We start from the raw sequence: 16,889 nt of genomic DNA on the forward strand, positions 1-16,889 counted from the left end.
AATAAGGCTGCAGGGTGACTTGGACAGGTTGTGTGAGTGGGCGGATACATGGCAGATGCAGTTTAATGTAGATAAGTGTGAGGTTATTCACTTTGGAAGTAAGAATAGAAAGGCAGATTATTATCTGAATGGTGTCAAGTTAGGAGGAGGGGGAGTTCAACGAGATCTGGGTGTCCTAGTGCATCAGTCAATGAAAGGATGCATGCAGGTTCAGCAGGCAGTGAAGAAATCCAATGGAATGTTGGCCTTCGTAACAAGAGGAGTTGAGTATAGGAGCAAAGAGGTCCTTCTACAGTTGTACCGGGCCCTGGTGAGACCGCACCTGGAGTACTGTGTGCAGTTTTGGTCTCCAAATTTGAGGAAGGATATTCTTGCTATGGAGGGCGTGCAGCGTAGGTTCACTAGGTTAATTCCCGGAATGGCGGGACTGTCGTATGTTGAAAGGCTGGAGCGATTGGGCTTGTATACACTGGAATTTAGAAGGATGAGGGGGGATCTTATTGAAACATATAAGATAATTAGGGGATTGGACACATTAGAGGCAGATAACATGTTCCCAATGTTGGGGGAGTCCAGAACAAGGGGCCACAGTTTGAGAATAAGGGGTAGGCCATTTAGAACGGAGATGAGGAAGAACTTTTTCAGTCAGAGGGTGGTGAAGGTGTGGAATTCTCTGCCTCAGAAGGCAGTGGAGGCCAGTTCGTTGGATGCTTTCAAGAGAGAGCTGGATAGAGCTCTTAAGGATAGCGGAGTGAGGGGGTATGGGGAGAAGGCAGGAACGGGGTACTGATTGAGAGTGATCAGCCATGATCGCATTGAATGGCGGTGCTGGCTCGAAGGGCTGAATGGCCTACTCCTGCACCTATTGTCTATTGTCTATTGTCTATTGTGAAGAACAGGTCAAGTCAGTCTGAAGAAGGGTCTCGACCCGAAACGTCACCCATTCCTTCTCTCCTGAGATGCTGCCTGACCTGCTGAGTTATTTGTGAATAAATACCTTCAATTTGTACCATCATCTGCAGTTATTTTCTTACAAAATCACAAAGACAGCATGTATGACCATTGATATATTTTTATATTTTAAATGATGTGCAACAATGTGCTTCATGACAGCTGAAATCACAATCTCGGGTTTATGCGCTCTCCCTATTCTGACGAGAAATTACAAATGGTTAGCACTTCATGTTCTGTACTTGCAAACTTACATTCACAGAATCGAAAATAGTAATCAGTGAGTCACAAGCATGTGGGTGTTCCACTGTTATCTCAACATTATGTGTTTTGCTGAACCTATAGTTCAGCTTGCACGCATCTGTCATTTTCTTCGCTATCATTTTTTTTTAAGACAACCATTGATGTTCCTCATAGGAACATCATCAACAGAACTAGAGAGATAGATACGTGTTCTGTAGAACTAAAGCCCAAATTAAATAAAGTGTTTTGTGGAATGAGTGGTTCCTGTAGGCAGACCTACAGTTCCTGGATTTTTAATCCCCCAGACAGGGTTCAGAGAAAAGAGATGGTTAAATTTCACCAAATACATATCCTGGATCTCCTTCCTCTCACAACATCTTACTTTGGAATTGCTTATAGTGCCCCTTGATTTTCACGACATGCTTCAGTATCTAGGGTGGAGGCAATTTTTGTGGATTGCTACACACTTGTCTTTTCTCGACTCTCATTGACTTTATTAATGTTGGTAAAGTTAATTGTGTACTTGCTGATGGAATGATACTGTTTCGTGTTGACAGTGGTAAACTTGCAATACCTCATTTAATATGACTCAATCTTAGTCCAACCTTAAAATAGTAAGAGAAGATGACCTGATGTATGGAACAATTGAATTTGATGCTCTAATAAAAAACGACTTGCTTTAAAAATCCAAGAATTGTGCAAAAAAACAGGAAATAACATTTGCCTACAAGCCTTCAGCAATACATTTAAGCCAACTATCTTGAAAAAGAAAATCTTAATTTAATTCTTTAAAGTGTCAATTTCTATCCTAGAAAATCTCAGATTATGCCTCCTTGCAAAATAAATAGATGCTGGTAAAATGATATAGAAATCTATGATTTTGCTCCCTTGAATTCTGTTTTTGTTCTTTTTTTCTCTTTCACTCATACTCTTTTAAATTTCCTTCTTCTTAAATTGGCATAATTGTTGTTTCTTTAATTGTTTCCTGTTCTCCGTCTTCACTCATAGAACAACATGGAATATAGTAAAGCATAGAAATACAGTGCCTGACCTGTATGCCTGCGATGGACACAATGCCACGATAAACTAATCTCATCTTCCTTCACATGATCCATATCCCTCCTTTCCTTGCATCCCAATGTGCCCATCCAAAAGCCTCTTAAACGCCACTATCATAATGGCCTTAACCATGACCTCTGGCAACACGTTGCAGGCATCCACTAGCTTCTGTGTAAAAAAAAACACACATCTCCTTTAAACTCTGCCCCTTTCACCTTAAAGCTATGTCCTCTATTTTTTTAAATATGTTCTCACTTGGAAAAGGGTTCTGATTGTCTATGCCATTCCTGCTATCCTGTGATTTTTATTCATCAAATTTCCTTCTCTCAACTTCTCGTTTATTCACAGTTTTACTTCACTTCATCTTTGCGCTTGCCTTTGGCTTTCACTTCCGTTTCACTTCCCACAAATGTGAACATGAAAGGATTTACTGTGACATGGGCAGCAACTGAGGACAAGCTTGTAACATGACTTAGAAGTAAATTGGATGCCTGCTTGAAACAAAATGATACAGGTAATAAATAGAAATATGGTTACAGTATAGTAATACTCTAGTAATCTGCTATCTGATTGTTCAGAACTTCCGATAATTCAGCATCTTGTTCATGAAACCCTGTTTCCCCACTTCTTTTTAAAGTAATTGGGGCCATGTATTTTGTCATCCTTTTAAATACATTGGGGCTCTATTTCACATTCCACTTTAGAAACTCCCTGGCATCCTATTCCCACATACCTTTTAAGTTGGCCGGAATCCTGTTCCCATGCTCTTCTTGAAATATCTGGGGCTCTGTTTCCCACGCTCCTTTTAAATTTACCTGGTTCACTGGAAAATTTGGTATACTGTTATGAAACATCTAAAAATATGTGTTGATGTGTTAATTTTAGTAATATTCAATAATCTAGAAAAGCTGCAGTTCGGCACTATCAAAGTCCTGAAGGAAGTTCTAAAAATAAAAATGGAAACTTGATGAAGCTCCAAAAAAGAAACAATATAGTATAACTCTACTAATTAGCAGAGTTGCACTATATCAAGTTCCATTTTTACAACTTCTAGATCTGGCGAACACATCCTTCCATACTGTAATTTCCATCTGAAAAATGTCCAAATACTGGATTGCAAGCACAAAACTGTTCCTTTCAATCAAAACAGCTTATTTTCAAATCACTGGTGTCATTGCCACTGCTGAGGTGTACAAAATTGTACAAAAAAACCCAACAAGAGATTGAATAAACAGTGCTGCTGATCCAACAGAATTAGAATCCTGGGGCATAACATTTCAATTCATTTACCAGGAGATTTCCTGTAATTATAACTAAACTTCACTTTTCACAAGAGTAAATCTCTTATGAAATAAACGTTATGTTGTTCTTCTCTATCAGGCAGGTACAGAGATTTCATGAGGAGGCTAATATCAAATCATGTAAAGTCTCTGGAGACTGGGTATTGCCTGCCATGTTCTGCCATCACCCTCAAGCAATAAGAGCCATGACACCTCACCATGAGTGGGCTCAGTTGAAATGTAAAGATATTTGCAGAGGTAGAACAATTGGTTGAATATACCTTGAGCAGACAACTGATCTGTGTTAATGCAAACTGTTTTGAGGGTTTAAATAGATAGAATTGTTCTTTCACATAATTGCAGCACGTCTTTAAAATGCAACTTATTTCTTGTGGCATTACTAGGACCACACCCCATGGAAAAAAAATAAAAAGGTAAATCAGAGCTGAAGAAGTTCATAAGTTGATAAGTTATAGGAGCAGAATTAGGCCACTCGGCCCATCAAGTTTACTCCACCATTCAATCATGGCTGATCTATCTTTCCCTCTCAACCCCATTCTCCTGCCTTCTCCCCATAACCCCTGACTCTCGCACTAATCAAGAATCAATCTATCTCTGACTTAAAAATATCCATTGACTTGGCCCCCACAGCCTTCTGTGGCAATGAATTCCACAGATTCACCACCCTCTGACTAAAGAAATTCCTCCTCATTTCTTTCCTAAAAGAATGTCCTTTTATTCTGAGGCTGTGAACTCTGGTCATAGACTCTCCCACTAATGGAAACATCCTCTCCACATCCACTCTATCCAGGCTTTTCACTATTTGATAAGTTTCAATGCTCCCCCCTCATCCTTCTAAACTCCAGCAACTAGAGGCCCAGTACTATCAAACGCTCATCATACAGTGCATTCAGAAAGTATTCAGACCCCTTCACTTTTTCCACATTTTGTTACATTACTACTTATTTTAAAATGGATTAAATTCTTTTTTTTTTATCATCAATCTACACACAATACCCTAGAATGAAGAAGCATAAACAGGTGTTTAGAAAATTTTACAAAGTAATAAAAAGGAAATAACTGAAATATCACACTTACATTAGTATTCAGATCCTTTGCTGTAACACTCAATATTGAGCTTATGTTCACCCTGTTTCCATTGATTATCCTTGAGATGTTTCTATAACTTGATTGGAGTCCACCAGTGGTAAATTAAATTGATTGGACGATTTTTAAAGACACACACCTGCCTATATAAGGTTCCACAGTTGACAGTGCATGGCAGAGCAAAAATCAAGCCATGAAGATGAAGGAATTGTCCATAGACCTCCGAGACAGGATTGTGTTGAGACACAGATCTGGGGAAGGGTATAAAACAATTTCTGCAACATTGCAGGTCCAGAAGAGTACAGTGTCCTCCGTCATTCTTAAATGGAAGAACTTTGGAACCACCAGGACTCTTCATAGAGCTGGCCGCCCGGCCAAACTGAGCAATCGGGGGAGAAGGGCCTTGGTCAGGGAGGTGACCAAGAACCTGATGGTCACTCTGACAGAGCTCCAGAGTTCCTCTGTGAAGATGGGAGAACCTTCCAGAAGGACAACTATATCTGCAGCATTCCACCAATCAGGCCTTTATAATAGAGTGGCCAGACGGAAGCCACTCCTCATTAAAAGGCACATGTCAGCCCACTTAGAGATTGCCAAAAGGCACCTAAAGGACTCTCAGACCTTGAGAAACAAGATTCTCTAGTCTGATGAAACCAAGATTGAACTTTTTGGCCTGAATGCCAAGCAGCACTGCTCATCACCTGGCCAATGCTATACCTATGGTGAAGCATAGTGGTGGCAGCATCATGCTGTGGGGATATTTTTCAGCGGCAGGAACTGGGAAACTAGTCGGGAAAGATGAATAGAGCAAAGTACAGAGAGATCCTTGATGAAAACCTGCTCCAGAGCGTTCTGGACCTCAGACTGGGGTGGGGGTTTACCTTCCAATAGGACAATGACCCTAAGCACACAGCCAAAACAATCCGATCGAACATCTCTGGAGGGACCTGAAAATAGCTGTGCATCGATGCTCCCCATCCAACCTGACAGAGCTTGAGAGGATCTGCAGAGAGAAATTACCCAAATACAGGTGTGCCAAGCTTGTAGCGTCATACCCAAGAAGATTTGAGGTTGTAATCGCTGCCAAAGGTGCCTCAAAAAAGTACTGAGTAAAAGGTCTGAATACTTATGTAAATGTGATATTTCAGTTATTTCCTTTTAATTACTTTGCAAATATTTCTAAACACCTGTTTTCACTTTTTTATTATGGGGTATTGTGTGTAGATTGAGAATTAAAAAAAAAGAATTTAAGCCATTTCAAAATAAGGCTTCAACGTAACAAAATGTGGAAAAGGTGAAGGGGTCTGAATACTTTCTGAATGCACTGTATGCTAACCCACTCATCCATCTTCTATTTCTCTGCCCACTCTCCCAATCTATTGTCCTACAGCAGAGTCTCTGCTTTCTCTACACTACCACTGCCCCGCCACCTATTTTCATATTATCTGCAAACTTGGCCAAAGACTTCAATCCCCTCATCCAAATCATTAACATCACTGATTCATTCCTTTCACAGATGCTGCCTGACCCATTGAGTTATCTCAGCACCTTGTGATTTCGGTCAAGATTCCGGCATCTGCAGTTCCTTGTCTCTATTACCTATTATATTTCATTGAATTAGTCCACATATATATCCATGTCGATCCAGCAGTTATTTGAAATATCTCACTCCAACTTGGGCAGCACATTGGCACAGCTTTCTCTGCCTCACAGCACCTGAGACCCAGGTTCGATTCTGCCTTTGGCTGCTGCCTGTCTGGAGTTTGAATTTTCTCTCTGTGACCATGTGGGTTTCCTTCGGGTGCTTTGGTTTCCTCCCACATCCCAAAGATGTGTAGATTTGTAAATTGATTGGATTCTGTAAAAATCCTAGTTTACAAGGAGTGGATTAGAAAGTGGGATACCATCAAACCAGTGTGAACGGGTGATCGATGGTCAGTGGACTCAATTGGCCACGGCCTGTTTCTATGCTGTATCTCTAAACTAAACTATGAAAAGTGATTCTGCTTTGATGTATTTTCCTACTAACGAAGAGACAGTCTCTAATGTATGATTTAGCAAATAGAAAACAAGCTTGATTTTAGACAGTCATTAAAAACAAAATCACAGAAAATTGTCATACGAAGGGGATTGTGGTTCAGTCAACCTTTAAACTGAAATTTGTCAGGAATCAAAGTATTAGTAAGATAGTCAATCTGTAATTACAATCCATTTGCCCGTTGCAGTGAAACTGACAGTAACTGTTAACATCTATGACACTGGCTTCTTCCAGCCACAGTCTGATAATTGTGCAGTGATCAGTTGACTATGTGTATTGCTTCAAGCAAGTTACAGACACGGTATTCAAGAAACAGATCACTGCACATGTCTGCCTTGACCAAAGAAATAGCAAAAATTGATTTTGGAGGTGTTTTAAAACTCAGCTGCTTTATCAAAGGGTGCTGCTGCAAACTGTAGAAACATGGGAACATTTTTCTATATTCCCACATTGGAAAACAATTGATTGAATTAATACACAATTTCACTGATGATCAATATCTTGCGTTTATGCCAGTTACTCAGGATTCTGTGGCTAATTGTTTCCACTTTCTTTCAATCACCTGTGATTTACAAAGGTTATGGCTAGTTTTAGAAAATAGGTGCAGGAGTAGGCCATTCAGCCCTTCGAGCCAGCATTGCCATTCAATATGATCATGGTTGATTATCGAAAATCAGTACCCTGTTTATTAGACAGGGATTAAATCGGACTCTACAAGAATGTATCGTTCATCAATACGACATAAATTATTTCTTCATTTTTTCAAACCAATTCCAGTGTTGAGTCACCATTGCCCTGACTCACTGAAGTCTCCATTCAAAGAAAGCTGCACTCAGTGAATAATTTCACTGTTGTGAACCATGGAAATTTGCAGTTATGGGCCCTGAGCATCAATAGGTGAGGCATCGGACTTATTTGGTAACTAATAACTGCACCCTAAATAAATGTGGTTGCCCAAGTTTATTTGAATGGCACATTAACTGAAAAGAGATAAAAGAGTAAAAAAACAAAAGAAAGTAGATTAATTATTTTTAACTGAGACATTTAATGCCAAAGGGATCAGGGGGTTATGGAGAGAAGGCAGGTACAGGCTACTGAGCTGAATGATCAGCCATGATCATATTGAATGGCGGTGCAGGCTCGAAGGGCCGAATGGCCTACTTCTGCACCTATTTTCTATGTTTCTAAATAACCTTACCCTCTGACCTTATAAACTCTCCCCTCAGAACACCAGGTAGTTTACAAAGTTAGATGATAAGTTTATTTGGCATTAATTTACTTTTTTTTGCAATGTTCAAACCATATTTTGTATAGCACAGGGTGTTGATTGGTTTTTGATGTATTGTGGATCAGATCATTGAAAGTGGAAGACAAAAAGGAGCATGTCAAGTGTTTTGACTGATAACCAGCTGCTCAATGTAATGAGATTTTAGATGTAGTTTCAATAAGGTATTGTTTTTATTATTCAGCATACTGTGTTGTCATGGTGGCATACTCTGCTGTTTGTTATCTCTGACATATTGCAGAGAAGTTCTATCTTGAGTCATAATGACCAAATAATAAGATATATATCTGAAAGCTTTATAGGCCATAGCAAACCCTCAACTTTCCAAGAAAGAAACTCCTTTTGTGTGGAGGATTGATGCCTGCACATGTGTTAGCACAGCAGCCAGGCATCAGCTTCAGATAATGTGCCCATGGCTCAATGGCTTCAGTTCATAATTTTTATGCTGAGAGTTGTAAGAAAGAAGAAAGACCTAAAAGCGGAATTAATCTTTTATGACCAGCACAGATCAAATGATCTACAACCTTTTATAGTTCACCCAATATTCTGCACCATTAAATATATCAAATAGGAAAATGAATGATATTTAAGCTCATGGCACTGGGCCTCACAATGAGGGGTTAAACACTGAGGAATAATTTATTCAACCTGAACTTTATCCATATTATGGAGTGGTGGTGAAATTATGGATCAGAAGTATAGGATATGCAAATGGAATTTTTTTATTTTTAGATTTAGAGATACAGTGCGGAAACAGTCCCTTCGGCCCACCGAGTCCCTGCCGCCCAGCGATCCCCGCACATTAACACTATCCTACACACACACTAGGGACAATTTTTGCATTTACCCAGTCAATTAACCAACAAACCTGTACGTCTTTGGAGTGTGGGAAGAAACCGAAGATCTCGGAGAAAACCCACGCAGGTCACGGGGAGAACGTACAAACTCCGTACAGACGGCGCCCGTAGTCAGGATCGAACCTGAGTCTCCGGCGCTGCATTCGGTGTAAGGCAGGAACTCTATCGCTGCGCCACCGTGCCGCCTTATTTGTTTGTGAGCTCTGTCAGCTGTGATGAAAGGGAAACCACAATTAAGGGAAAAGGAAAACACATTTGAAATCCCCTTTTGTGCAAAGCATTTGTCAAGAGAGGAAGTGCAATGGAAATGGAAAAATTCCATTAACCTTTCATTGGAGAATTCTAGCAAAAAATATTTCAGGAAAGTAAAAACATCGATTATAAAACTATTAAAACTAGCATAATAAAATATTCTGATAATAAATATGAAAACATACGTTAACATGGAAACATTTGATATGTAAGGAAATTATATTTCTTTTTTAATTTTGAAAAAAATACAAAGAAACTCTGCTATAATTATAAGTTTTCAAACCTAGAATTATTATTATTGAAAGATAGGAGATAGATGGTGGTTTTCTAAATTTACTCAATTTACAGTCAGGAGAAAGTATTTCAGGAGATCTATGTTCCCAATTATCATCCACTTAGGAATTCTGAGATAAGTAATGCAAATATTCTATAATTTAGCTCTAAGAAAATATTATAGGATTAAATGATAGTTAAATAGAAAATGTTACGTTACACCTTCATCCCCACTAGAAAGGCTGTTCTAGTTCAGGTCATCTTTGAACAGACATTCCAATAGTTCCTCTCTACTAACGCTCTCCTCCACCTGACATAACTTGTTCAGACCCTTGATGACTTTTCATCTGATTCCTCCCATATACTTCATGTCAAATGTAGCACCCAAGGGCACTCACATGGGTCTCAGCAATGCCTGTCTGCTTGTAAGGTACCTTGAACACTCCTTACTCCAAATGTATCTGAGCACCATTTCCTAACTCTTTTTCTGCCTTATCAGAGCTGCCTTCTACACCCCTGCAGGACTCATTGATATCATCAACTGTAATACTAACTTCCACCCTGCCCTCAAATTCACTTGTACTATCTCTGGCACCTCGCTCCCCTGTCTCGATCTATCTGCCTCCATCACTCGGGACAGACTATGTATTGAGCTCTGTTATAAACCACTGACTCCCACAGTTAGCTTGACAACATCTCCTCCCACCCTGCCTCTTGCAAGGACATTATCTCATATTCTAAACATCTCATGCAACATGTCCTCTTTCTACAGTAAACATGATTTTCATCCATAGTAGCTGTGGATGGATAGTTCCTCCTGTTTCTCCTCCGTGTCTTGCAGTTCTGCTTTCACTCCCATCCCACCCATTGGAACAAGTCTAGAGTTCCTCTGGTTCTCATTTTTAATCCCATCAACTTCTGCATCCAACATATCATTCTCTGATATTTCCCTCACCTCCATTGTGATTCCACCACATCTTCCCATCCTCAGCCCTTTCTGTTTCCCATAGCCACATAGAAACATAGAAACATAGAAACATAGAAAATAGGTGCAGGAGTAGGCCATTCGGCCCTTCGAGCCTGCACCGCCATTCAATATGATCATGGCTGATCATCCATCTCAGTAACCTGTACCTGCCTTCTCTCCATACCCCCTGATCCCTTTAGCCATAAAGGCCACATCTAACTCCCTCTTAAATATAGGCAATGAACTGGCCTCAACTACCTTCTGCGGCAGAGAATTCCACAGACTCACCACTCTCTGTGTGAAGAAATGTTTTCTCATCTCGAAAGACTTCCCCCTTATCCTTAAGCTGTGACCCCTGGTTCTGGAGTCCTTCTGCCAATCCGTAGTTCAATCAAATCAACCCAACCTGTCACCACTCCAGGTACAGTAGGAGATGTAACATGTGTTCATACAGCTACTTTCTTACAGCGACCCCAGCAGCCATCCAGGAGAGACAGTGGTACATCTGCACCTCTTTAAACCACATCTAATACAGTTGGTGTTCTCGATGTGGCATCCTTTTACATCGGTGAGATCAAGTGTAGATTAGGTGACCGTTTCGCCGAACACTTGCTTTCTGTATGGCAAGGCCTACTGGATCTCTGGGTTGCTAACCATTTTAACTCTCCTTCCCATTCCCATATTGAAATTTCTGTCCTTGGCCTCCTCCATTGCAAGAGTAAGGCCAAACGCAAACTGGAAAAACAGTAGTTCATCTTCCCATTTGGGAAAGTTGAATTCTACAACTTTGTTATTCCCACCCTACCCCCTCTTTCTATCCCATGTCCCCCACCCCATCCCAGTGCGCTCCGTTTTCTCCAACCATCTCCAGCAACAGCTCTTTCCCTACTGCTTTCACCCTGCTCCTTTGCTCTCATACACTCATCTCCCATCCCTGATTCTTAAATTTCTCTTTTATCTTCCCTTTTCCCCCTCCTCCAGTTCCTTTCCATTCACAGCACTCCCTCTGGCTTTACATTTCACTCTTCACTTTATCTGATACCCTCTTGGCTCCTTCTCACCTCTAACCTTGGTCACTTACTTCACCCATCTGCCAATCGTACCTTTCACCTGCATCTACCTATCACTTGCTAGGTTTTGTCATGCTCCCATCTCCCTTTTCCAGCTAACACCCCTATTAGACTGAAGAAGGGTCGTGACACCAAACATCACTTATCCATTCCTTGCACAGATGTTACCTGACCCTCTGAGTTCCCCCAGCATTTTGTATTTTGCTGCATTTGATGTCCAATTAATCAAATATCAATAGGTGTGTTTTCTTATCTTCTAAAGCTTCAAATTTTATCCTGTTACCACACATTACATCCCTGTGTGAATCGATATGTGGAGGATATCAGTTGCATTCAACAGTGCAAGTCAGAAAAATAAGAAATTGGGTGACATCATTGCAAGGTATAAGAAATTATTTTGTTAAAGTCATAGCAAATAAAAGCAAGCATTTTCTAATGCATTTGAATATTCAGGCCTTTCACATGTTTTCTTGCTTTCATTTAGTTATCAGTGATCAGTAATTAGTTTGTTTAAATTACAGCTTCGATCAGACTATTACTATATTCAGCATAATGGCGTTGTCTATTGGACCACATGCATTGCCATCCTTAATTAGAAACATAGAAACATAGAAAATAGATGCAGGAATAGGCCATTCGGCCCTTTGAGCCACCACCGCCATTCAATGTGATCATGGTTGATCATCCAAAATCAGTACCCCATTCCTGCTTTCTCCCCATATCCCTTGATTCCATTAGCCCTGAGAGCTATATCCAACTCTCTCTTGAATATATCCAGTGAATTGGCCTCCACTGCCTTTTGTGGCAGAGAATTCCACAGATTCACAACTCTCTGGGTGAAAAAGTTTTCCTTCATCTCAGTCCTAAATTCTTATTCTTAAACTGTGACCACTGGTTCTGTGTGCCCCCCAACATCGGGAACATTTTCCCTGGATCTAACCTGTCCAATCCCTTAAGAATTTTATATGTTTCTATAAGATCAATTGGCCTTGAGAAGGTGGAGTTAACCTTCCTTCTTGACCTAGTGCTGTACTTCTAGTCCAAGTAATCTTTTAATGCTGACGGGGAGGCAATATAGAGTTTAGATGCAGTGATGTTGTGTGTTTTCCCATCCTGATAGTGCGTAATGGAGTAAAAGCCAGACGGTGGGGGTGGTATTTCCAAGCATCTGCTGTACTTGTCCCTGCTGATAGGCTAGAAGTCTTCAATACCAGATCAAAAACTTCACATTGCTAAAATGAAGCAGAAAATAATCTATTCTCAAAATAATCCACTCTTCAAATATATTAAAACCGACAAAATTACATCATTTTGGATTTGACTAACATCCACCCATGAAGACAAAGCGTTATTGCTTTCTGTGAAAAACTTTTAACTTTAATTCTCTGGTATGAATAATTTTTCCTTAATTCAATGCACAGTTTCGAACATCTCTTTAATGACCTTGACAACACTTCATCTTAACAACTGGACAGATAATTTCATGATGTGTCTAAGACTTTAGAATCTTCAAATTAATCCTGTTTTCCCCCATTAGCATACCTTTAGGCCCCATTAAACCTGTATTGCCTTGTCATACACTATGATCAACGATGACAGTGAATCTCATGTGCTTACTTATCTCTTTGTACTATGTTCTCTTTTATTTATTATCTCTCCTTTAATTTATTTGATTATTTAAACCTCTTTAGTAAAATCAGACTGTCCCCTATCTCCACCAATTGTATGGATGTGCAGTTTACCAGGGAGTACAAATACCCTGGACAGTAAACTGGACTGGTCCAGGAACGCTGAGGCCTTGTACAAGAAGGGACAGAGCCGGCTGTACTTTTTGAGAAGGCTCCGATCCTTCAACGTCTGCAGTCAGATGATGCAGATGTTCTACCAATCAGTGATAGCAGGGCGAAGGCTTCGGACGCCAATAGGATCAACAAAATCATCAGGAAGGCTGGCTTCGTTCGGGGGGCGGAGTTGGATTCATGGGAGGTGGTCTTGGAGGGGAGGATGCTCCTCAAACTGTGGAGCATCCTGGAAAATACAGCGCACCCCCTCCATGACACACTGGTCAATCTTCAGCAACAGACTGGTTCCACCAAGATGCAGGACAAAATGCCATAGGAGATTCTTCTTCCCTGTGGCTATCAAACTTTACAAATCCTACCCCTTCTGTTGTGGGGTAGACTGAGACTGACACCCCTCCGCCCCCCACCCCCACTCACCCATCCCCAATCTTTGCACATCCCCCAAGCCTTTCCACTCGTGACTTTAATTTCATGTTTCATGCATTTTGTGTTTTTATGACTGTTGGCAGATCAATTTCCCTCCTGTGATAAATAAAGTTCTATCGTATATTATTTTAACCCCCACTTTCGCTGTGTGACAGGTCAAAGGAGGTATTACATGCTCAATTATATGAGGGGTAAATCTAATTCATTTCTTGATTTATTTAATGCCGAAAGATTGCAGATAAGTGGAATTCAGAGGCATCTAAGTGCTCTAGTGCATGAATCACCAAAACCGTAGCAGGCTGGGAAGAAAATAATGTAAAAGGCAAATGGCCTTCCTTTATCGATGTTTAGAAATAGGGCAGTATTGTGCTTGATACTGATGAGTGCGCAACAGGAGTGCCATGCACAATTTTGTCCCTTTATTATACAAGGTTATACTGGCATTGGGAGCAAAGCAATAGAGATTCACTCATCTGATTGCTGGGATGAGAGGTTTGTCCTATCATGAGGGATAAAAAAAACTAGATCAATAGTCTTTGGAGTTTAGAGGAATGAGGGGTAATCTTATTGTAATATATAATATCCTTAGAGTACATGGTAAGACATTTCCACAAGTGGGATAATCTCAAATAAGATTAGCGGACAGTTATTTACAATTGAGGTGCAAGGGAAATTATTACAGAGGGCGGCAGATCTCTGATATTCTTTACGCCAAATGGTTGTGGAGACTAGCATTGGAGGAAAGAAGCAGATAAAATGTTGTAAGATCAGGGAATTGAGGGCTAGAAGGAACATGTACAGAAGTGATGAGCCCTGGGGCAGATTACTAATTATCAGATTGAATGTCAGGGCAATCTTGAGGGACTGAGTGGTCTACTTCTGCTCCTATTTCCATCTGTTCTAAAGTTCTTGACAGGTAGCAAGCTTTATTATTTCGTGTCATCACACAACTGTTTGTTAATAACGAGCAAATTTTAGTGCCACGTCGTTGGCCTCTGCCAGATCCTTTCCAGTGCATGTGTCGTGCAGCGTGTCTCAGCTCAGGAGGTGTTCCATAGTCTGGAGGCCCCGTCCGCACAGTCTTCAGTATATCCCCACCAGCATGTTCAATTTGCTCCTCCCCATGCCTATCCGCAGTCTGTTGAGACTGCGCCAGGTTATCCACGGTTGGTCGGAACGTGGTGGGAGTTTCTCAGAGGGATCGATTGCCATGTGTGTGTCTTCTGGAGATTTCTCTAGTCTCTCTTTGCAGAGTTTGAGCCTTCTGGACGATCCACTGCAGTCCAGGGGATGGACAGAAGAGAGGAAACCTGCGTGATTCCAAACGCTGAGGGAGCAAAGGGTGGTCATGTAGGGGGTGTCTTTCATCCTCTGATTGTTTGAGGCATTCTTTTTGACTGGCTACAGTGCTCCTGATTCCAGGAGGTGCAATGCCAGAGAGTAGGTAGATGTTGTCAGTCTTGGTAGGTTTCATGCATCCACTGATGCAGTGATGGCTTGTGTTTAGCACAGGATCAATCTTCCTTGCATGAGCTGACTGCTCCCATACTGTGCAGGCATACTCGGCAGTGGAGAAGAAGAGAGCCAGAGCTGTTGATCAAATGGTTTGAGAATTTGCTCCGCATTTTGAGATACTCAGCTTGCTAAGAAGAGCATTTCTGGATTTCTGACTTTTCCTTTAAGCTTGGTGATATGTGCTTCGTAGGTCAGAAAACGATCAAGACTCACACTGAGATAGACTGGACGGTCACAGTGCTCCAATCTGACTCCATTCCGTATGATCTTCAACCTTCAACCTTCGATTTGCATACGTTCTTCAAGTGGAAGGCGCAGACTTGGGTTTTAGATGGATTGGATCTCAGGTGATTCTCTTTGTAGTATGAGGACAGGTTGACTAAAGCCTCACAGAGTAGCTTCTGCCTCAAGGAAGTCAGCACTTTGGGTTGTAATACACAGGCCATCTGCATAAATGAAACTCCTGGTGTTGGGATGGGTAGCAAGGTAGCAAGCTATGAAGTGGTCTCTCTTGATTACTGCTACGTTCTCACCCCCATCTCATCTCTGACTCAAATCCCATAACCAATTTTGGTCTCTAGCCTACAATCAATGTAAAAATTTCACCCTGTTCCTAACTGTGACTTACTGCCATCTAGCTTTCAAGCAAGAGAAAAAGAATAACGCTCTTTGACCGATAAATTCGGCAAAGTTCTGTTTTCTGGCTTTGCCATTTTTCACCAGTATTCCCCACAAACAACCTACAGAATTCCAGCAAGCTCGCGGTGTGAAGCCAATAATGTAAACATTTGTCTGTTTTTCTCCCCCTCTCCCCCTCTCCCCCTCTCCCCCTCTCCCCCTCTCCCCCTCTCCCCCTCTCCCCCTCTCCCCCTCTCCCCCTCTCCCCCCTCTCCCCCCTCTCCCCCCTCTCCCCCCTCTTCCCCCTCTTCCCCCTCTTCCCCCTCTCTCCCAATGAGTTACTGGTTTAATAAAACTTTTTTTTTGGCCAATTACAAAGTTTAGCAGTACTATGAAACACTAATAAGAACAATTGGCTTCCAGAAGAATTCTGTCCTCTAAATTTTCCCTGACAGTCTTTTGGGAATGTGAAATTTTTTATGTTAGCAAGAGATGTGCCTGTCACTGGTTGATAACTGTACTTTGTTAATTTTCTCTTTCCCTCTTGAAGCAGATGACAGCTCATTTGGCTGAAGCTTTACAAATATAAATTGCATTCCATTGTTTTGTCCCAGGCGATCATTCAAGATGCCAGTTTCCCGTAATGTTGTTGCCTTTAAAGAAGCAAAGCTTGTGATTTTTCCAATGGCACCCACTTTCTCTATGTCATCTGTGAGAGTTGGAGAAATTTCACTTCCTAATTCAGGACTGCTTTGCTAATTGTGAAGTTTCCATCACCTCACGTCAGCTCACTCCGTTTGTCCAAACATCAGACCGAAGATATTGCTGCTTCATGTAGCTCAGCTAATCAGCTAACTGGATCAACTTGCTGAGTGACAGGAAAGCTAATTTTAAACCAATATAGTCCAGCAACTTTCCCTTGAGCTATAAACTATGATGGGCCAGCAATGTAACATATTTATTTGTAACTACAAATAGGTATTTGTCTCAACCTGTTGCAGTGGTGTGACACCACTCTTAGCCAGTTGATTGTTACAGAAATTCGTATTGCACTTGTAGTTTGCAAAACATATGCTAAATATTCTGAAGAGGAACAACGTTTTCCGTGATATTTAACTATGTGTATGAACTTGCTATTTCTCTGTA

The sequence above is a fragment of the Rhinoraja longicauda genome, chromosome 7 (genome assembly GCF_053455715.1).
Source record: "Rhinoraja longicauda isolate Sanriku21f chromosome 7, sRhiLon1.1, whole genome shotgun sequence".
Taxonomy (NCBI): domain Eukaryota; kingdom Metazoa; phylum Chordata; class Chondrichthyes; order Rajiformes; family Arhynchobatidae; genus Rhinoraja; species Rhinoraja longicauda.